We start from the raw sequence: 22,826 nt of genomic DNA on the forward strand, positions 1-22,826 counted from the left end.
TTGACACAAGTTCACCTGAGGTTCAGTGTTCACAGCCAATAGGAAAATTATGACCTTTATATAGTTCTTGAGTTGTTTTGGGTTTTTTTCACTTCTTGAAGGAATAGGAAGGGAAAAACATCACTGTGCATGGGCTGCAGGTGGATATCTGCTCCACCTTGGACAATGGTCTGCAGCACCTTCTTTCCCTCCTTCACTGGCCCTGGTGTCTGCAGGGTTGTCCCACATAGTCTCACTTTTCTCACCTGGCTGTTATACAGTTGTTTTTAATGCTTCCTTGAATATGTTATCACAGAGGTGCTACCAAGATTACTGACTGACTCAGTAGTCAGTCCATTTTGGAAACAGCTGGAATTAGCTCCATCCAGCATGGGGGCAGCTTCAGGCAGCTTCTGCATGTGGTGAAGTCACACCTGCAGACCCCCTGCAGAATCCCAGAATATAAGAGGCTAATGTGTTTGTCTCAAACACCAACAGCAGGATAGCTGTGGCATCAACCAAGGACTGCAGGTAACAACAGACAAGGACTGTTGGCAGTAACACGCTGTGAGAAAGAGCAAGATATGACTGGACAAGGGGCCATAAGGAGGTAGGACAGCACTTTTCTGGGACAAATGTCCTTATTCTAGCTCTTGGAGATAAGCACAACTCAGCACAGCACAAACACAGGAATGAGGTGGAGAAGCAGGTATGGACAGCGGGGGGGGCGGGAAGGAACAAGACCACCAAAGCCCTCTGACCCATTTCCACAAAGACCTAGAATAACAGACTGTGCATGATGACTAATTTGCATAGAAAATTCAAAATTTTTCTCCAGGACAGGGAACACTTATCTGTTAAAAAGGCACCCAAAAACAAGCCCAGGTGCATGGGTGCCCCCGGACCCTGGACATCCCACTGGCTGGATCAATGCAGGAGCCAGTACTGGCAATATCTCTTTCTCCCTTCCTCTCTCTCCACCTTTGTGTCTCTCTCCGTCTCCCTTTATCCAAAACCCACTGCTGTGTATGTACGTTAGGAGGTGTAGGACTAACATACTGACTTCCATATCATGTTTAATTAACTAACAATATTTTATAAGCTTTTGTGGACTCTCTAATTTTAGTTATTCCTTTTGAAAAGCATCTACAAATCTTGGCTTCTCCCTTCCCCTTACAGGTGGGACACTGTTACAGCGGGGATTACTGTAACAAGCATATTTCAAACCAGGAATCCCGTGGAAACGAAGTATATATGGACAGATTCGTGGTAGATGTTTCAGAGATGTTTATTTCTCCAGCCGCATGGCCGGGGCCCTCCTCAGGAGCTCCCTCAGTCACGGACCGAGGGTCCTTGGCCACCCCGGGGAACACAAACCAACCAGTGGGAATGAGGCTGACCAGGAGCAGGGAAATCCTGTGTCTGTGCCCTCAGGGCCCCTCTCCCAGGGCTCCATGGCAGGGGAGGGACCCCAACATCTCACTCGTTTTATTTTAATGAAAGGAGAATGAAAACAACTGGACAAACATAACAAGAACAGTTTCAAGACAAAACAAGCCACCCTCCTGAGTCTTTAAATGTCCAAATGGATTCTGTGGAACATCTTAGGGCTGACAGAAGGGAGACAGAACTCTCCGAGCATGTTTTGTGGGGAAACTGAGGCAGGAGAGAGTTTAATTTCTTCCCTCCCCCTTTTAATTCTCCCCTCGGCATCGGAGAGGAATTGTAGGGAAATGGAATTGTATAGGGAAGCCATGGGGTGAAAAACGGATTAGGAATAAACTGGGGATAGGGTAAACTTAGGAAGGGGTTCATATTGGGTATAGGGTAAAAGGGGAACGTAGGCTGTGGGTAGGGAAGTTTCTGGGATGGATATTGTTTATAATTTTGTGCATAATGGCTGCCTTTGACGGGAATACCTCCAGGCCCAGTAACATTTGCTGCTTGTAAACCCTTCTTTCCTTGCACTATATCAAATTGTACAACTTCCCCATCTCCTACACTTTGCAGGTAATTTTTAGGGTTATTCCTTTTAATGGCAGTTCTATGGATGAATAAATATTCCCCTGTATCATCTCGTGTTATAAATCCATTGTTGTTTTTTACATTGTACCATTTCACAGTTCCTGTGACTTTCGTGGCTACAACTCCTCCTATCACGTGCTTGCGTGTTCGTCATGGCTGCTGGTCCTGCGTGGCCGCCGCCTCGCCGACTCCGACATCTCGGCCGGGCCCCCGCGTTGCGCCTGCTCCGCGCTCTCCGAGCGGCGCTGCTCCGGCGCGTGTCTGGGCTCTGCGCGGCCCCGCGTTGCCATCGCCACTGGCCCCATGTCCTGTGAGTGGTTCCGCTCCGCAGTGCAGCCCCGTTTCTGCTCGGCGCTGCGCGGCTTCTCGTGTCGCTGTGGAAATCGCCGCTTCTCTCCCCACAGGGCTCTCTGAGCCAGCTGCTCAGAGCGGCCTGCCACGCCGATGCCCGGTTCCTGGCTGCTCGTGGCCCACGACACCCGTGGTGCCTGCGGCATCGCTCCCTCACTTGCGGTCGCGTGGCCGGGGACCCCGGGACAGGGATGGGGTCTGCGATAAGGTGCGCGCTCCCGATGGGGCCGGGCGCATCCAGCACAGGCACCTCCGCCGGCACGGCTGCAGTCGTGCTCCCGGGATGGCGGCCGCGCGGTCTCAGCCATGGGATAAGTATGATCTTCTGCTTTAGGGGTAATGGGACCATACAAATGCTCCTCAAGAGCTTCCCTGATTATAAGGTATGCATGGAAAGCTTCTCTTTGATCCCTTACTTTATCCCAGATCTCATCCCAGAAACACCCCTCACAAGATACAGGAGGTTCGATATCAAAAAGTAAGTCTCGAAAAATATAGGAGAACCTTTTGAAAAGGCAGATGAAAAAATGTTCTAGATCTCCCGGTTGCATTACTTTTTTGTTTTGTTGTTCAAGGATTCCTTTTACTTCTAGATACACTTTTTTCTGTGGCTCAGAGAGCGCCATTTCCCACAATTCTTCCATAGTCCAGAGAGAATATCCAAACCAAGATGAGAAGAGAGAGGTCTAGAGTGGTTATTTTACTCACTAATCTTCCTCAGGGATCGGTGTGTTGCCCGCATTCCTCCACCAGTTGTTACAGCGGGGATTACTGTAACACGCATCTATCAAACCAGGAGTCCCGTGGAAAGGAAGTATATATGGACAGATTCGTGGTAGATGTTTCAGAGATGTTTATTTCTCCAGCCGCATGGCCGGGACCCTCCTCAGGAGCTCCCTCAGTCACGGACCGAGGGTCCTTGGCCACACTGGGGAACACAAACCAACCAATGGGAACGAGGCTGACCAGGGGCAGGAAAGCCCCGTGTCTCCCCCAGGGCCCCTCTCCCAGGGCTACACGGCGGGGGAGGGACCCCAACAGGACACCATACCCCAACTACTAAATCCTTGCCACTTACACCCAGTACAAACCATGAACAGTAAAACTGAATAGCATAAAATCAGTCAAGCAGAAAAGAAAAGCATTGGTTTGAAGACCAGTGTTTCAAAGAAAACAAGATTAGCAACAAGCCTGGATTGCTAAACTCTAATCTAGAAGAGACTAGCAACATTCAGTGAACCATCACTCTTCCCTTGAACTCTGATGATTCCCTGCTTACTCCCATCATCCAAGTATCTGGCACTCCAACAGCATGTGTAAACCTGCCAGCACCCCATCAGCCATTTTCATTTCAACCTCAAGTAGAGCTTAGGATCACAGTAATTTTGTCCCCAGTCTACATTAATTTGCTTTGAGAGCAGGAGTTTCACTGTATCATTAGTCCCTTAGATTTCCTGTCTGATGATAACAGGATGGGATCACTCATGCTCGAGAAAGCACTGCTTCCCCCTTCCAGGCCTCTTAAAAGGATGTTACTGCAGCAGCAGTTGAAAATGAAACCAGCTATCAAATATTTATACAGAAAGGCAAGATGAACTAGGCACACAAAATACACAGTGAAATACTTTTTAGTTCACCCCACTACCTACAAACTAGTGCAGAATTATGGAGCTGAGCACATGTAAACACAGGAAAGGGCAAGATTGTGTTGGGGAGCATGTAACCTAACATTCTGCCAGACAAATACAAAAAGGCTTAATTGGCCAACTGACAGAAGTTCCAACATACTCATGTTGAAACAAAGAATTACGAAAAAACCTGTAAGGGTTTTTCTCTCCCTAAAGCAGCAACAAGCACCACAGAAGACACCAAAACACAGGCTTTTTGGTTTCTCGATGGGAGATACTGTATTGTGAAAAGTAACACCACAATTTACGCGAATGTCTTCCAGTTAAAAACAGCACTAACCCTCATGAACTTGGGAAAACGATAAACAACATAGTACTTCTAGAAGGAACACAAAACACCCTAGTTTTTACAGTAAACGAAGTACAGAATTATTCACTCTTTAAACTCAAAGTACCTGGCATCTCTTAGTCATCAGCAAATCACGGGGGAAAAAAAAAAGTGTGTACGGGGTGACACTAAGGGTTGGTACAGACTTCCCCTAAAATAAATAACAAACTGCAACCATTTCGCAAACCCTAGTTTGAAAGTGTGCTTCTTTCCAATCTTTTTTCTTGTCATCTTTTGGAAAGGAAAAGATGGCTCAAACCTGATGGCCACTGACAAGGACCTGGAATATGCAAAGACAGCCTGCAGTGAGGAGAAACTGTCCCTTTTTAACTATCACTGACATTGTCTGGTTGAGATGGTGAAGCCTCGTTTGGTGACAATGCCAACTTAATGTATTTTCACTTCCTTCTTCCTTCCTTCTCATCCAAGCTATTTCTTTGTGTCTCTTCTAGAAAAAGAAAATCCCCAAACTGGACTGGTTATGTCACACATTTCACTGAATGAGACTGGCAAACATGTCAGTACAAATGAACCAAAGTACTGGACTCTGGAGAATGAACAAGCGGTTGGAAATAAAATGAACACCATTTTAATATGAAGCTATAGTCTGAGGCCCCTCGGTTCTGGCATAAAAACAACGCTAAACTGCATCCATGGCCACATGTCCTCATGCAGGTAAGGAACACCAAAAAAACATGCTGTGCTTGCTCACAGACAGCATTCAGAGGAAAAGAAATAAAAGGCGTTAGTCTTGAAACAACAATAGTGAATGGTAATAACAAGAGGAAGAACGTGCTAGTAAATACAGCCAATTGTTAAATGAAAAATATTAAGGATGTTCGCTAAAGTTTTCTGAGAAAACTAAGGGAACAGAGAGTGCAGAAATCAGGGGTTTTTTACTAATCCAGAATATCAGAATATAACCAAACCCAGCCATTTTCTACTCCTAACTTGCCAAAGTATCAAGTTCAAAGTTCCTCTTGGTTAACTACTTCGCAAGTTCTCAGTGCCTCTATATATTAAACCAACTGAAAAAAAAAAACCCAAACCATCCACCCATCTCCAAGAGCCAAGGCAGCAAGATAATGTCAGTTAACTCCCAGAAAAGCAATGTCAGGTATGAATTCTGGAGACGTTTACTTAAATTATCTCTTTCTTGCATTCTATAAATAAATTCTAACCAGATTACAATTTACTATTTCTATTTTGTTATGCTTTAAAATAATCAGAAATCCTTTACACAAGTAGAATGTAAGCCATCGTATAAAACCTCTTCACTTGTTGCAGTTGCAGTGGTGTTACCTGTATTAATAACATTTTCTTGGTTCAACAACAGCATTTTCCTGTTCTACTGGAACTAAACAATCTCTAACTAGGTATGTGTTGCAACAGATATAAACCGCAGGAGTTAATTTTGACAAGTAAAACCCACCCTAAGCAAAAGATAAATAAAAAGAACTCTCCAGAATAATTATTTCTATTTATTTTCTGCAGCAAAGCAGTCAGCAGTACTTGGCCTTATCATGGCAAAAGCTTAACAATGACAAAACCAGAATGACTCTGTCAAAACGGAACAGAAGTATTAAAAAATCTCTGGCAAATAACCTACATAATAAAATATTCTATTTCAAGTGCAGCCTTTAATTGAAATGCAGTAATACTCAATACCCTTATAAGCCTAGACTGAGACATCAGTAAGTCAGAGGTATATGGGAGTATGTATCTGTAATTCAGTCACCTCAGTATTTTTTGGAGAGACAATATGACCCAGCACACAGTCCAAGAAGTTCCTGCAGATCATTGAAGGTAACTTTTTGATGTAAGTGGTAGAAGAACTAACAAGGAAAGATGTGTTGTTGGACCTTGTACAAACAAACTAGGAAGGACTGAGAATGTGAAGGCTGGAGGCAGCCTTGGTTGTAGCAACCAGAAGACGGTGGAACTCAAGATGATCCTGTGTAGAGGGAGCAAAGCAGCAAGCAGGACTAAAACCCTACCCTTCAAGTGAGCTAACTAACCTCTTCAAAGACCCGCGTAGAGGAATCTCAAGGGTTAGGGCTCTAGAAGAGAAGGGGGTCCAAGAAATCTGGTCAATATTCAAGCATCATTTCCTCCAAGTTCAAGACCAGTGCATTTCCATGAACCAGAAAGTAAGCAAAGGGGGCAGGAAACCTTTATGGATGAGCAGGGAGTTTCTAAAAAATCTCAAATAGAAGAAAGAAATTTATGGAATGTGGAAAAAAGGGACAGGCCACATGGGAATATGACAGGAGCATTGTCACAGAATGCAGGGATGCAACAAGGAAGGCCAAGACCCACTTCAAGTTGAGTCTGTAATGGAATAGCAAGGACTACAAGCAGGGCTTCTACAAGTACATCATCAGCAAAAGGAATACTAGGGAAAATGTGGGGTCACTCATGAGTCAGATGGATGTCCTGGTGATGGAAGACAGAAAAGGCAGAACTGCTGAATGCCTTCTTTGCTTCGGTGTTAACTGCTGAGGCCAGCCCTAAGGAATCCCAGACCTTGGGGCAAGGAGAGGAAGGCTGGAAAAAGGAAGACCCTCCCCTGGTCATTGAGGGTTCAGCTACATAGGCTTAACATTCCTCATAGGTAAGCTCAGGAAATGTGGTTTAGATGAATGGACAGTGAGTCAGATCAAGGACTGGCTGAATGGCAGAGCTCAGAGGGTCAGGGGAGTAGAATCCAGTTGGAGGCCTGCAGTCAGTGGTGTTCCCCAGGGATCAGTGCTGGGTCCAGTCTCACTCTACTTGTTTCTCACTGACCTGGATGAAGGGATACAAGGTTCCCTCAGCAGGTTTGCTGATGATACAAACTGGGGGGGTTGGCTGATACACCTGAAGGCTCTGCTGCCCTCCGGCTGGACCGTGGTAGGCTGGAGAGTTGGATGGAGAGAACCCCAGTGAGGTTCAACAAGGCAAGTGCAGGGTCCTGCCCCAGGGAGGATAAACCCCAAGTGCCAGCACAGGCTGGGGCTGCCCCACTAAAGAGCAGCTCTGCAGAGAAGGACCTGGGAGTTCTGGGGGATCACAAGGTGACAATGAGCCAGCAGTGTGTCCTTGTGGCCATGAGGCCCAGTGGGATCCTGGGGTGCGTCGGGAAGAGTGTGGCCAGCAGGTCAAGGGAGCTGATCCTCCCCCTCTACTGGGCCCTGGTGAGGCCACATCTGGAGTGCTGTGTCCAGTTCTGGGCTCCTCAGTATAAGAGAGAAATGGAGCTTCTGAAACGTGTCCACCGAAGGGTCATAAAGATAATGAGGGGTCTGGAGCATCTCTCTTATGGGGAGAGACTGAGAGAGCTGGGCCTGTTTAGTCTAGAAAAGAGAAGACTGAGAGGGCATCTCATTAAGGCATATAAATATCTCAGAGATGGGTGCCAAGAGGATGGTGCCAGACTTTTCAGTGGTGCCCAGATACAGGATGAGAAGCAATGGTCATAAACTACAACACAAGAAGTTTCACCTCAAGATAAGGAAGAACTTCTTTATGTTGAGGGTGGCACAGCACCGAACACACTGCCCAAGGAGATCATGGAGCATCCCTCTCTGGAGACATTCAAAACACAGAGAGACCTGTTCCTTTGTAACCTGCTCTAGGTGACCCTGCCTTGGATGAGATGATCTCCAGTGGTCCCTTGTAACTGTAACTCTTCTGTGATTCTGTGAATTTAAGGCAAGATCTGTTACAGCAATATCCTTACCAAAAGAGAGAGAGAAAAATTACAGATTAAGTTTACAGGAAAAAATTAGAATTTAAAATATTCAGATAACCAAGCAAATGTACTTTTTATTCTTTTTTTTAATATTTATATTGACTTTTCATATTAACACTACATGACACTACACAGCAACACACACACTGTCATAACACAACTGCAGCCCAGGTAGTTTCAAGTATGTTCTCACACATTTTCTTTTGCTCTTTTTCTGAGACAGCCCTAGAAAATAACTCCCATCTGGACAGTAAATCTATCCAAGTGCCAGTATAACACTTCCTCTGAAGAATGGTTTCTAATTGGATACCATTAACAACGCTGCTGAGATTAGCATTAGATCTGAGCTTCATTTCTGATGTTTCACTTGATTGCATATTCTTTGGGTGTGTATTTGTCGTGTTACTAAGAAAACCTTAAGAGGGAGGAATAAATTGATTTTTAAAACTACTGTGTTTGAATCTCATCCACTTCTCTTCCTCAGATCAAAAAAAAAAAAAAAGCACCATATAAATGCAGTGATTTTTAGTATGGCAAACTGAAGTCTAAAGGAAACCGCAGGAGTCCCACAAACCTTCATGGAATACGCAAAAACCCAAGCGTTTTTAAAAGCCATTGACATTGGTATTTCAGTATTTCAACACTAGTGTTTTCAGATGGCTAAAGAATTCCTTTACATTATGGAACTGACACAGTTCGGATTTAATTTTTCTCATTTTTAAGTTAATGCATAGCCAGGAATATGAAATACCTATCCCAAAAGGATACTGAAGTGCACTCCATCCCCCACTATCCATATCTACTTTTTTTAAAATATGCAATAGAAATAATCACAGCTACTATATACCTAGTAATCACAGCTATTTAGTACAGTTGACTGGAACCAAGATACTTCAGAACTGCTTTGCTTTCCAAATCCACTAATTTCTGCATTAAATAACCTCATTTTCTTTCATTGCTACTGTGAAAAAGATCCACGGAAACAAATTCCTGACTTTCTAAACAAAGAAAACAATGAAAATTAAATACACATAGCAACCAGACTAAAACATGGTAAGCTTCTGGCAGAGGTAAAAAACCGTAAGAAGCATAAAGCTTATGCTTCAGGTTTAGTTCTTGGAGGGATTACATTTGGATCTACCATATGAGAAAATACAGTGTACTGCATACCGTCAACATCTATTCCAGCAGAAAGGAAGAGACACTGTCTTAATTCCTCTAGTTATACCACCACAGTCAAAAGAGATGAAACAGCACAGGGGAAGTGAAGGTAAGAGGCATTACTAGTCATTTGCCCATAGGAAGCAACAAACCTTACAGTGCAGCAAGCACAGCTGAGGCAGTGCGGCAACAGCACGGATTATTAGCTCAGTGGAGAATGCCAAAGCACACAAAGCCTACAGCATTGTAGGCTATACAAAAGGTTAGAAAACACAAGCATGTGCACATGCTTCTATCTACTTAAGCATTCGCTGTTTATAGAAATGCCAGATAAAATACGCAGAAGATTTTGTATCCTTTGAACTAATATTTTATAGTCTCAAAATTACAGTCATTGAGGAGTCAATATTTATTAGCATTTCCACAATCTGAGCAGCACTATTAATAAAATCAGAGCAGATGGAAGCTGCTGTCATATGTTGTTGGGGTTTTTTTTCTGGGGCAGGAGGGGGACTAGGCAGTAACAGTTTCTCCACAGGAATTCATATAGAACTTCTGACGACTAAATATTCTATTGGATACTCTTTTTATTCATGAAAAATACTTGCCTCTACAAACACTTCAATATGAGGCAAAAGCAAGTTAGTGCCATCTGCATTGGCATCACTTAATATAGAAAAAAGCTGATTCTGAACATGTGTTGCTTTTCCATTGAGCTTTGAAAGCAAATCAAACTTTGTCTTGTTAACACTTTTCACATTTTTATACATGCTCTCTAGCTAAAAAATGTTAACACACCAGTAAGAGAGAAATTATATGATATGATGCATGTCTAGGCTTTAGAGCAGCAAACCAGAAAGGACACTAAGAGACCCAACAAAAATTTTAAGCATTTTTTCAAGTACCTTTTATCCACATTTTAAAAAAAAAAATGTTTATCATTTCTAAGAACTGAAAAAAAAAACAAATTACAAAACCCAGTATTCTAAAGTTCTCAAGACACTTAATAATGGCCACTGAGCTTCAAAACAGAATTATTTTCCTTTTCCATCTATTCCCCTTTCCATATATGCACACAAACACATGTAAATAAATGTAATTTACTTGGGTTTTCAACAGATATGCAGAGCTAAAAAAATTGCCTTCAAAGTAACATGAGAGATGATGCAGAATAAAATTCAAGTGCTTTGGAGGCAATTATAACAAAATACAAATAAGTAAGAGGATTTCTACTTTAATCATTAGGCAGTTTGTCCAGAGGAAAGACAAATAATGTACTTACCACTGTGTTACTTTTTTCTCCCTGCTGCTTCTTCCCTGAGCTTTCAAAGCCAACATTCTGTTTAGGACAAAGGGACAAATTTTAGTCAACCCTATCACTACTAGATAAGAACAAACTAATATTTCATTGTATTGGATATTTATTTGGCTTTCAGAATTTTGGTTTTGTTAGAAAAAAAGCTGTACATGTGTGTGAATAATAGCCTGAATATTTCAGAGTACTTGAAAGACTTCCAAGACACCAGAACTGCATATATACTTTCAAAGGAGATAATTCTTTGGTGTATAAAACACTGCTTTTTATCCTACTTTTCTTTTAAAGCATTCTGTCTACAAAGTTGTTTCATTTTTACTCCTTTTATAGTTACATATTAAAATGTTAAGTATCACACAGATCTCTTGCACACAGTTCTGAAGAATTCTAAGAAAAAATACATCAAAAATTAAGCAAAGATAAAGAGAGTACATTTTTGCATTGTTAACTTTAGGAATTTTAAGTTGCAACACATTTTATAAGGCATAAGAGAACTCTGATGCTAACTTCACTGAAGTAGAACAATTAAAAACAAATTAAAGCATCCAATGTATTTGACTGAAAACACTCAAAATCAGTGGTTGGGCCAATGGGAAGGATCAATTTTGCCTCTGACAAAGGCAGAAGTAGAACATATCTTCAGAGGGATTAAATGTCACTGTAGTCCGACAGATCATATAACTGAGCACGAAGTTATGCAGAACAGATAAGAAGCTAAGTCGAGCAGCGTATAATCTGTCAAATTTTCATTATCTAGAAAAGAATTTAAATTGTGGGGATCACAGGTAGCTTCTTTCAAAGGATTGCCTATAAACAGAACTGTATTTCACTTCTTTCCAACAAAAGCAGAACCAGGCCACCATAAAACAAATAGATCCTGAAAGAGATTTAAAATCAACTTGTTCCAGGAGAAAAGCTTGTTTTGGGGTAAGAAACAGGACAATGAACTCCCACTCCCAGAAGTCAGGACTGCCACAGCAGGATTGCACTATAATCAACTTTTGCATATTGCATGTCCTATTCCTCATTCGGGAGTCACTGTTGTCAGCTTCTGCATTCGTAACAAGTGAACTCCAATGCACTACACTGCATAGATCTACTATTCATTTATTTTCAACAGAAGGACATCCAAGACATGCAGATAGCAAGGGGTAAAAGTAATATTAAAGCCTCAAAGCCCTTCAAGTTCCCTACTGAAAAAAAAAAAAAATTCTCTGTTAGTTTAGCCAGCCTCAGAAATGCAGAGCAGTACCACTCAAGACAATTAAAAAAATCAAGAAAGACATCAAGGATCAAACCAGATTCTGAAACTTGGGCTCTTAGAAAAGTCAGTCAAACTGCCATAGCTGCATGCTTCTTTCCTTTCCCACAGCACTTTGATCCTACTGCAAAACTCTTTAATCTTTATAAAAGCTATTTCAGAGGCACTGTACACAAACTCCCAAACAGAAGAAATGCAGGTCTGCAATAGTTTTGCTAGGATAAGCAGAATTCATCCAGAGAACACAACAGTGCAGAGCTGGATCTGACAAAGAGACAGGTGATTGTGCCTCTGAAAGATAAAGACCTAAGGTCAAGAGTCTGCTGGCAAAGCATTCAGAGAAGAAAAATTATCAAAGAAATAGCTAGCCCCATAATCATCACAAAAACAATAAACAAAAAGGGATTAGTCTTGCATCATTTCCTAACACCTGTTACACTGCCTCTGTTGAAATGCCTAAAAGAATAAAATCCAGTGATAGGGAGCCATTACCATTTGAACTGTTTGCAGACTTCCAACCCAAGCAGAAGGAACTCATCCAATCTCAAACATCCAGAGGCAACAATAGAGCAAGTGTGTGCATGAGGGGAGGAATACACAATACTACCTGGACATTTCAGGTCATTCTGCTTTAGAGATTTAGCAGCTACGCAAGTCTCTGAACAAAAGACATCAGTAACAAAATCAAACAAAAGCAACGAACTCTGTGCAACTGATGTTTCCATAATGTCAGTTGAAACTGTGACATTGAGTCACACAACCTTAACCCTCTATCAAAAGATGACAGCTAAGAAAGTGCTGTAACTACAACTGCAAGCACTGATGAGTTTCCAATAGCAGGAACCTTAAAGGCTTACACATACTCCTATCACCAGGCAGTTTGCAGGAAAGCACAACAAACTCTCTAAGAAAATAAACCAGGGTATTTGGAAGAGCTCAAAGTAACCGTGCACCAGAACTGAGAAGTCTAGAAGACAAGGGGCTAATGTGTTTTTCTCAAACACCAATAGTAGGGTGTCTGTGGCACCAACCAAGGACTGCAGGTAACAACAGACAAGGACTGTTGGCAGTGACACCTTGTGAGAAAGAACAAGATGTGACTGGACCAGGGGCCATAAGGAGGTAGGACAGCACTTTTCTGGGACAAAGGTCTTTTCTCTACCTCTTGGAGGTAGGTACAACTCAGTACAGCAAACACAGAAATGAGGTGGAGAAGCAGGCATGGACTATATGGGGGGAATAAGACCACCAAAGATGCCCAAAGCCCTCTGACCCATTTCCAGAAAGGCCTGGAGGAATGGACTGTGAGTGGTAATTAATTTGCATAGAAAGTGTGACACTTACCTCCAGGGCAAGGAAAGCTTATCTATTAATAGGTAACCTGATCTAAGCCCAGGCAGTGGCCTCAGGACATGTCATCAGCTGGACTGATGCTGCAGCCAGGACTGGTAATCTCTTTCTTTCCTTCCTCCTTCTCTTTCTTTCCTTTTTGTCTTTAATGCATATCTCTCCCTCTGTCTTCCCTTGAACCCTACCCCTTTATCCAAAATCCACTGCCATGTGCTTATATAAGAGGCCAGGGTACTAACATACCTATTTCCAAGCCAAGTGTGTAATTAGTAATGGAACTTCACATGCTTTTGTGGATCATCTGACTTCTCATTCCTTTCAACCAATGAATTCTACAAATCTTGGGTGCTCCCTTTCCCTTAAGGGTGCAACATCACAAAGACCTCAGCTAGTTCAGAATACCACTTTTCTAGTTGTTTTGCAGAAGTGGTAACAGGTGCTTTAGATGACTAAAAGTTACCCTCAAGGTAAAAACACCTTACGAAATCTTATTTAACCATGCTCTAGGGCATGATATCAATCACATCAGACTGAGCCTCAATATGTTCCTCTAACCAAAAAGCCCGAGCACTCAGTTTTATGGGGAGAATACTTGGGGGAATTATCGTATGTGTCCATCCTGTTCTTACTCTTTCCTAAGTATAACCCAAATGCTACTAGAAAATGCTTGCCAGATGGATTGCCAGTCTGCCCCAGAGCAGCTGTTCCAATCACTATACTCCAGGGGTTGCCCACAACTAAGTGAGCAAGTATTTCTCATTCCACTAAAGTATTTCACTTCCAACTTACCACTGGCTTCAGCTTACGGAGGACAGATAGCCTAAGAGAAATAGAAGAAGATTGTCTGAGCAGCCAGGGATCAGGTCAGGAAAGCTAAAGCACTGGTAAAATTAAATCTGGCCAGGGGCATCAAGGGCAACAAGAAAAGTTTCCATAAGATGGCTTCTTTACCATCCAGAGGGAACTGGAAAAGCTTCAGAGAAGGGTCCATAAGAACCTCAAAGTTCAACAAGGCCGAATGCAAGGTGCTGCACCTGGGTCGGGGCAATCCCAGACATGAACAGAGACTGGGAGGCGAACTCAGAGCAGCTGTGTTGAGAAGGACTTGAGGGTTCTTCTGGGTGAAAAGCTAGACAACAGTGTGCGTTCACAGCCAGGAAAGCCAACTGTATCGTGGTCTACATCAAAAGAGCAGCAGAGGGAGGTGATTCTGCCCCCTTCCTCTGCCCTTGTAACACCCCACCAGGAGTATTGTGTCCAGTACAAGACATTCTTTACTATGAGGGTGATGAGGCACTGGAATACATTACCCAGAGAAGTTGTGGATGCCCCATCCTTGGAAGTGTCCACAGAAGGAGGGTGTGAACGTGATGATCTTTAAGGTCCCTTCCAGACCATGATTTCTATTATTTCTATAGGCACATGGGTGATAAAAGGAAGACTGTGAAAATGTGGGTCTCTCCAAAGGAAATGGGAGAAATGGTTACCTGGGAAGTGGAAAAGGCCAAAAGTACTCAATTACTTTTTTGTCTCAGTCTTCACCAGCAAGCTCTCCAGCCACCTCACTTGAGCTGCAGAAGGTAAAGGCAGGGACCAGAAGAATGAAGAACTATCTATCTGCTGTAGGAGAAGATCTGGTTTGAAACATCTAAGTAACCTGAAGATTCACAAGTGTATGGGACCTGATGAGGTACATCTACAGATCCTGAAGGAACTGACAAAGGAAGTAGATAAGCCACTATCTAATCATACTTGAGAAGTTGTGGACGTCCTACGACTGGGAAAAGGATACATAACCACCATTTTTAAAAAGGGAAATAAACACCCATGGAACTTACAAGTCAGTTAGTCTCACCTCACTGCCCATAAAGACCATTGAGCAGATCCTCCTGAAACCTCTGCTAAGGCACACAGAAAATAAGGAGGTGATTTGTGACATCCAGCATGGCTTCACGGGGAAGTCATGTCTGACAAATGCAGCTGCCTTCTACAATGGGGTTACAGTTCACTGCAATCCTCAGAATTCTTTCAACTGCTTTTGAAAGAATACTGATGTACCCAGAACACTCGTAGCAAACTTTCACACAACAGATCAGGATGTAGCGTTACACTTCAGTACAACAAATGAGGCCCAAGCAGTTTTTACCTTCTCCAAACTGTTTAAGTAAACCAAACCAAACAAAAAGAGAGAGGGAGAGGGGGTAAATCACAACATGCTCTTCATTACAGGAAGGGCTGGAAATACATATCTTAAAAATTGCTTGCTTCAGAGACATTTCAGGCAGCCTTCACCTCTTGATAACCATCCTCCATATTAAATACTGAAAACAGTAAAACCAGCAAAATACTTATTTAAATAACTCCAGGAGAGTATTGCAGAATCCAGATTATCTGTGCTTGTCCTTAAACATCCATTCATATTCAGCAGAAAAGTACATTTAGATAAAAAGACTTTAGATTGATCAAAATTATCCATAGCAGAGACTCACATTAAGCAGAAACAGATCCCATACTGAACCACTAAAATCTGTCTTGTAAACCAAGAACAATTTTAGGGCAAGGAGATAGTTGGTTTTTTGCCTTTTGAAATGGGGATGAGGAAGATGAGGGGTTCCAAAGCAGACTGAGGAAGAGCAACTGTATGCACCATCAGTATCACTGTACTTGATCAAGAAGATTTTGCCTGCCAAAGGATCAGGGGAGTACATGCAGATGTGCATAATCATTTCATACACAATGATAATAAATAAGTTTTACTGTCAATGGTTACTGGCAAGATTCCAATTCAATCACAACCTGCCACATTGGTGGGAAATATGTGCCTTACAGTGAGATAATTTGAACAAACAAAACAACATATGATTTTGATTGAGGAAACAAAAGATAAACACAGCTGAGAAAATATTTATCTCTAGACAGCATACCTTTTGGAATTAAACATATTTTGCACAAAGTAGAAGGCCTGCAGACCACAGACAGCTTAGTTCATCTCAGATTCCCAGACTGGGGAATAAAGAGGGGTAAGAGAGAAGAAACAGGGAGACAAAGGATTTAGAGACCATTCTCAAAAAAAAATCCATCTTGCTTTTCCTGGAAGCAGATGCTGTCCCTCCTGTCTCACCGCATTTTGTTGTTTCAGTATCTGAACCAAAGACAGACATTTAGAGTGAAGCAAAGAAACAACGAACTGTCTCACTGACAAAAATCTAACAAGTTTCAGGGAGCAGAACTATCTTTCTACTGATTTTGGGTGGTCAAGTCTAAGATGCTAATAACGAAACATTACCTCAAGCAGCGTAAGACTGACCTACTTGAGGATTTGTTACCTCCTAGTACCAATGCTGTCACAGCTGCTGACAACCAGAATCCTTTAACGCAGGAAGAGGACAGCTGATGGCACATTCTAAGCAAGCACACAAAGGTTCACTTTTGCTTCCAGAATGCCCCAAAATAACCTGCTGGTATACTGCAGAGGACATGCAGTTCAAAAGTGTTCTGCCAAGGGCTTTGGGTATGCTTATCAACATAGGGAATGGAAAAGGCACTAAGATAGGTCCCTGGACTGGGTAACTTGTTACATTAATTATATTTTAATATTAAGAGTTTCATTGTTCTGCCAGATTATCTACAGTTCCATTAAAGGTCTTTTTAATTAACTTAAAACTTAATGGACTGCCTAGAGTGCAACAAAGTGAAATTCTGTTATTTACAATATCACAACAGCACTTTTGCACAAGAGTTAAGGAAACACATTCATACCTGTGCACACATAGATAAATCAGAGCTGCTGAATTTTGTGTGACTACTTTCCTTTGGGGAAGCTGGTCAAAAAAAGGGTCTCCCAAGGCATAAATGAAGACTGCACCTGTGACCTCAATTTTTTTAAAGGCGGCATTTTCATCTCTGTGGATATAGCTACAAAAACCTTCTCTAAGTGTTCTGAGTGCAAATAGTGGTTTTGCAACAAAACAAACATACCTAGATTTACGGAAATTGTCTGAGGTTCAAAACTCCCTTTTATAATAGTGCAGAAATGACCAGTATGTCTGCATTTGATCTCACCAGTGAAAAACTGCTCTAATGCACGTGCACCAGATTGGAGAAGTTTCGGATCTCATCAAACTGCAAGGAATCATTTACGAATCGAGATGCCTGTCTCCTGAAGCATAAGCCTCAGCACATGCTCTGAAAAGTTATTTTATATATTCTAATACAAAGAACAAAATACCAAACAACAAATAACAATTAAGCATAAACAGTTAGATCTACAACACCTTCAGAAGGCATAGCTGTTGCAGGTAAGACTCACATTGTGACTTTTATTTGCCTTTAAACCCCATATTCTCCAGAGAAGCAGTAAGATGTAGCACTATTTTACCTCCTTTCCCCAAGCACTGAGAACTGCAGATGGAGGTTGTTAGGCACCTCTCCAGATCATGTGGGCCAACCCACCACCAACACCACCACATCAGAGCAAACTGCAACATTAGATGCTAACAAAGTCAAACTTTACTTTTGAGTTAAGGTCAATGTCAGGTTGTACAAAAGGAAGCACATCAGTCGGATTATTTGGAAACATTTCCAGGGGAGAAAGCTGAGACTTAGTGTTTTTTGTTAACCATGGAGACACATGTTTCTGTGCTTCCACTCTAGCAAAATTGTCTAGTCAATGTAATTAACTATCTTAGGTAGTTGTTTTCCAAGTCTTACTAAAGCAACTGAATAATCACGTATTGATTCAATCATTCATGAATGCATAATATAAAATGCTCCTGTTCACATTAAAAAAAAGGTATCAGGCAAATCTCTTTCTAGAATGAAGATGACTTATATCAATATATTCTGCTTTACAGGAAAGTACAGTTGGTGTTCACAGACTTAAAATTTATTAAAATCTATAAACCAAGGTTGTTTTCCAGAACGGTAAATGCGAGGGTGATTAAAATGTTGCTGTATGCTGCTCCTAATCATTCTGCTTAAGGCGCTAGTGATGTTTACTGTTTCTGCTACTCGATGCCATCACATTAGCTCAAATAACCAGAAACCAAGACAGAAATGAAAACACAGAATAACACTGGTTTTCTACTCCAAACTTAACGCTAAAAAGTAAGAATTTTACGAAGGCTTTAAAACATTAATATTCATAGCATCCTTAAACACTGTACTTATTTAATATACAGATTTTTAACAAAATAAACAAGTTTAGTGATTTCTTCTTAACAACTTGATTCTGGTCTTTGAAGCATAAAATACAGCAGTACCTGAACTTAAAAAAAAAGAAATAAATCATCGCAACAGAAAACTATCTGAGATCATTTTGTAGATTACTTATCTTAGCCTCACAGATCATTCTTAGGGACAAAACCAACACATTTCAGAATAGCAACAGTGTACCCCATGCACTGTCACAACTCTTTAACAAACCTTTTGTCTCTAAGTGACAGTTGTGCTAACTCACTGAGTAAAAGTGAGCAGCTGTGCCAAGCTACACACTGAGGTATAGTTAACCCTGAGGAAGCTTTGTTGTTAGTGGGAACAGAAAGAATCCAACTTGATTCAATATAGGAATTAAAAAGGAGAAAAAAAGTTTGGTTTTTTTCAGGTTACAACAACTTTGACATAAGGTTCAGCCATTTCAAAGATTTCCACTGCTACAACAGAACTGACATTAACTTTTGAGGGAACTGAACATACCTATGTCACATCAGGAGGCCAATTAGCACCACAAACAATGTGACATGAACACTGAGGATAACAAGAGAGACTGCAAATCCAAGAGAAAACTATTTAGATCTGGTGCTCCCACCCTTTGCTCCTATGTAGCCCTGTTCCTTTTCACCCTTTCCCCCCTTCACTCTTTAGTTTCCCATCAGCACATGGATCCTAAGCAGTGACCACTCCAAAAGGCCAAAGCTTTTTCAGTCCTATTACTGTTAAACACAGCAAATGTGGTAAAAACTCAGCCTCCTTTCACTGCAGAACAAGAGAGACTGATAATGGGAAAGATGAGGAATGTGGAAAATTTGGAAAACAAGCGACTAAGAGAATAATATGTAAGAGACAGAACATACAATTGAATCAGTAGTAATATTTATTACTGAAACCACAAAACTCAGTCATACACACACACTAAACAACACCAGAACGTACATGACTGTTTCTAGAAAAGACATACTTGATCTAAATTCAGTAGGTGGTTAACTTGTATTATGCTATTATCATGATCCTTATTTCTTTTTGCCTACTGCCGTTCACCAGATAAACTCTTTTTCTTCCCCCACTTCATCATACCCACATCTTTTATTAGATATTGAAATACTCTAGGGAGGGACATACCTAATTTTATTTGTGCAGTACTTCAGAAATACCGCACCAAGACTTATAGAGACCATGGACATGTATAAAATGCTGGTGGCAGCCAACACCCACACTTCTGTGTGCAAATAGCACTTGTCTAAATATTGCATTAAGTAGGTGCTGACTCACTAAGACAACACATTCACTACTTAGTATGAGGAAAAAGTAAGTGATCTAGATACTAAAGCAAGTATGAGCAAGCATGAGAGAAGGAGAAAGCACAGGGAATAAAAACCTGAATAATCAATTCTCCAATAACATGTGAAACTTAATCAGATGAATCCTAGGATAACTCCTAGAATGAACCCCAGATTGTCACAGACTGCGCATTCCTGTCCTGACAGACAAATGACCTAAGGTTCAAGTCCTCTTGGACAACATTTAAGTACAGGTTTCTAGCACTCCAGATGAACAACCTTCTATTTACACCCCAATAGTAAGACAAATAAAGATGATATATTTCTCTCCATTTAAAACCTGGGCAGCCAGATATACTTTCGACACACCTCCCATATCAGGCAGATACTCTACTAGTTATGACACAGCTTATGCACAAAACTGAACCCTAGAGCTGTTTTAAACTGTCAAAATACAGGCGGACATGACAGAATTCAGACTACAAATTTTACCAATTCTGTGAATGTTTGTGGCATCAAATGTTTGAATTCATCTTGTGCCTGTGGCCTTTTATCACTACTGGCTGGTCCAGGAGATTCTACAACACACTTTGAACTGTTAAACAGCTAAGGCTTTATACTTGAATTTATCAAATTATGTACAAAATTCTTGGAACTAGTAAGACCTAAGTTGTCTTAATATGTTATGAAATTGATAATAGGAATTGGATAAATCGTTTACTTTTCACATCGTTTAGAAACGTAACTTTATAGCATAATGGAGATTTCAAATTTAAATTGTTTCAAAAAGAGAAGAAACGAACAGCAAACAGTTGCTATAATTGTATACTTAATTATAGATCTCACACCAGCCAAGTCATTGTTAGGGTATGTAAATTCCTGAGTTCTCTTTCCTTTCAGGGCAGAGGTGAGCAGTGCTAGTTAAGCAACACTTAAAGCTATTTTTAGATGTCATTTCCCCCCCACACACGTGTACAGGCATAACTTTCCAATTAACAATTGCTATTATGAACCTTTTACTTCCTTCTGCATTTATTTTGTTCCTCCCTACTTTACAAAATTGAATTAGGAGACATCACTGGCCAGTTTGATTACAAATACAATTAGCAATCTGACAACATGCTTGCAAAATTGCTAAATATTCATAGCCACGAAGGAAACTAACTTCAGCTGCGCTCTTAACATGCAAAGTGAAACAAAAATATTTGTGTTACTGCTTTGTCTGAGTGGGTTTAAATAAAAAAACAACCATCAGATACTTGTTATAGCTTCAACTGTCAAATACTGCACACACCAACTTGAATGTCAGTGCTGTCTATAAACAGTAACAAAGACACCAGGAGGAATAATATACTTCTATATTGAAAACAGAAATTATATAGTCAAGCAGCAACAATATAGAAGCAGAGATATGAATTTTTAAAAATACACTGATCTGAAGTAGAGATATATCCTGAAAGCAAATGTCCAGTATTAGAACTTTTTTTGTAAGCTCTGGACAATTGAACAGGTGTCTTCCTGGAAGCTGATGTTTCCTGTTTGAATTGATATTAAATTTTAAACTAACTACAGCAGCTACTGATTGTGACTAAACATATAAAACATCAAACCGAAAAGTATTTTTACCCTACTACACTTCACACAGGCATGCACCATCTGTCATGGAGGTATGATCTGTAACTCTGTGACATTATCACATTACTCTCGAAAAGGCTAATGCTGCTGCTTAATCTCACGATTTGAGCCAATTTCTAAACACTAAGCCTTGGCTTGCCGTCAGATCTCCCTACCTGCCTGTGAATCAATGATGGAGCACAATTGTCACTTTTTACCATATAACTTAAAGCTACCCAACCCCTTTGTTGCAGCAAATTTATATTCTGCAAATACTATTAGAGGTGATTTGTTTCACCATTGAAAAGAATCTATAGAATCCCCCTGGATTTTAGCTATGTAACAGGGTAACAATCCTCCTCTAACACACAAAACAGTCCAGACCCATAAGCTACCTGAACTAAAAGGGAAACAGCTCATTAAGGTAATAAAAAATTGCTGTCATTTGAAATTGCGGAGCTGCAAGGTAATTAATCCCCAACTCACAAGAAAATTTAAGGAAATTAATATGCTGAATTCAACAGATTGGAAAACAGTCCTAGTTGTTCCCGTCTAAAAAAAAAATCCCTCTGCTGATAGAACTTGAAGAAACGAATGCAGACATAGCTTCTCAATCTGAAAAAAACAAAAGCACAATTGTTACTTAAAAATCATGTGTGGATGGCATACACTGGAAAGGAGCAGGATATGAGTTTGTTATATTCCCTCCAATAATGAGATTGCAGTGAGGGTTGTTTTGTCTCAATTCTTACCCTTTTTTTATTAAATTTACTTTAAACCAACACAGCATAACATACAGAAACAGCTGTTTGTGTGTAGTCTGGAAATCAGTAGGTTTCTCCTCATTCCCTATTTCTCATTCTTTGCAGGGTTGTCTTGTAAAAATATACTGCCTGGAGGAATATGCCCTTCATATACTGATAGGAGCCCTACCAAACTACATGCCCTAAAATGCATTTTGAAGATTATATCCATACATCTTCCAAAATCCTTTTTACTGTAGTTGCCCATTACAGTTCAAAATGCCTTTCAGTAATAACTGAATTGCAGTATTAGATCTGATAGCCAAAGAATGGAGTTTCTTAGGGGTTTCGGGTTTCTAGATACTGTTCCATTCTGACTTCTGAGTAAAGATAAAAACAATCAGATATGAGCTTTAAAAACAACATCTGTTTAAACTAAAATTAATTTTTTTCTGGATCTTCCAGACCTTCTCCAACAAGCTAGTACAAGATCTGGGAAAATCAATTAAGTTCGTATTTAAAGCTTTCATAGCAATAAAGCAAGTCACTTGTTTATCTGCAGATTACTGGATTTCAATTTATAGGAAAAAACCTGTGTTAGATGACACCTCTATGCAATATTCTTTCTAGCAATAAGACACAGTAAATAAAAAAGAGAATAAAATCAACCCTTTCCAACAGGTTGATTTCTAACATGTCAGTCACCTTTGTTAACAGTTGAAAAAGTACTAGAATATTTTCTAGTATGGAAAAAATCTCAGTAGTTAAGATCAGTAATGAGATT

At 40.7% G+C, this 22,826-nt stretch overlaps 1 protein-coding gene across 8 annotated transcripts in view; it reads right to left on the reverse strand.

Annotated features, from left to right (window-relative positions):
• The window catches only part of ERBIN (erbb2 interacting protein), a 119,370-nt gene that overhangs the window by 67,683 nt on the left and 28,861 nt on the right, over nt 1-22,826 (reverse strand). For 6 of the 8 annotated variants that reach the window (XM_048290870.1, XM_048290871.1, XM_048290872.1 and 3 more), the window contains exon 3: nt 10,548-10,604. The exons of the other annotated variants lie outside the window; for them this stretch is intronic. The gene's annotated coding sequence lies outside the window, so the exon portion shown is untranslated. The remainder of the gene's footprint in view (nt 1-10,547; nt 10,605-22,826) is intronic. 8 annotated transcript variants of the gene reach the window in all.

This window comes from Corvus hawaiiensis, chromosome Z, assembly GCF_020740725.1.
Source record: "Corvus hawaiiensis isolate bCorHaw1 chromosome Z, bCorHaw1.pri.cur, whole genome shotgun sequence".
NCBI lineage: Eukaryota > Metazoa > Chordata > Aves > Passeriformes > Corvidae > Corvus > Corvus hawaiiensis.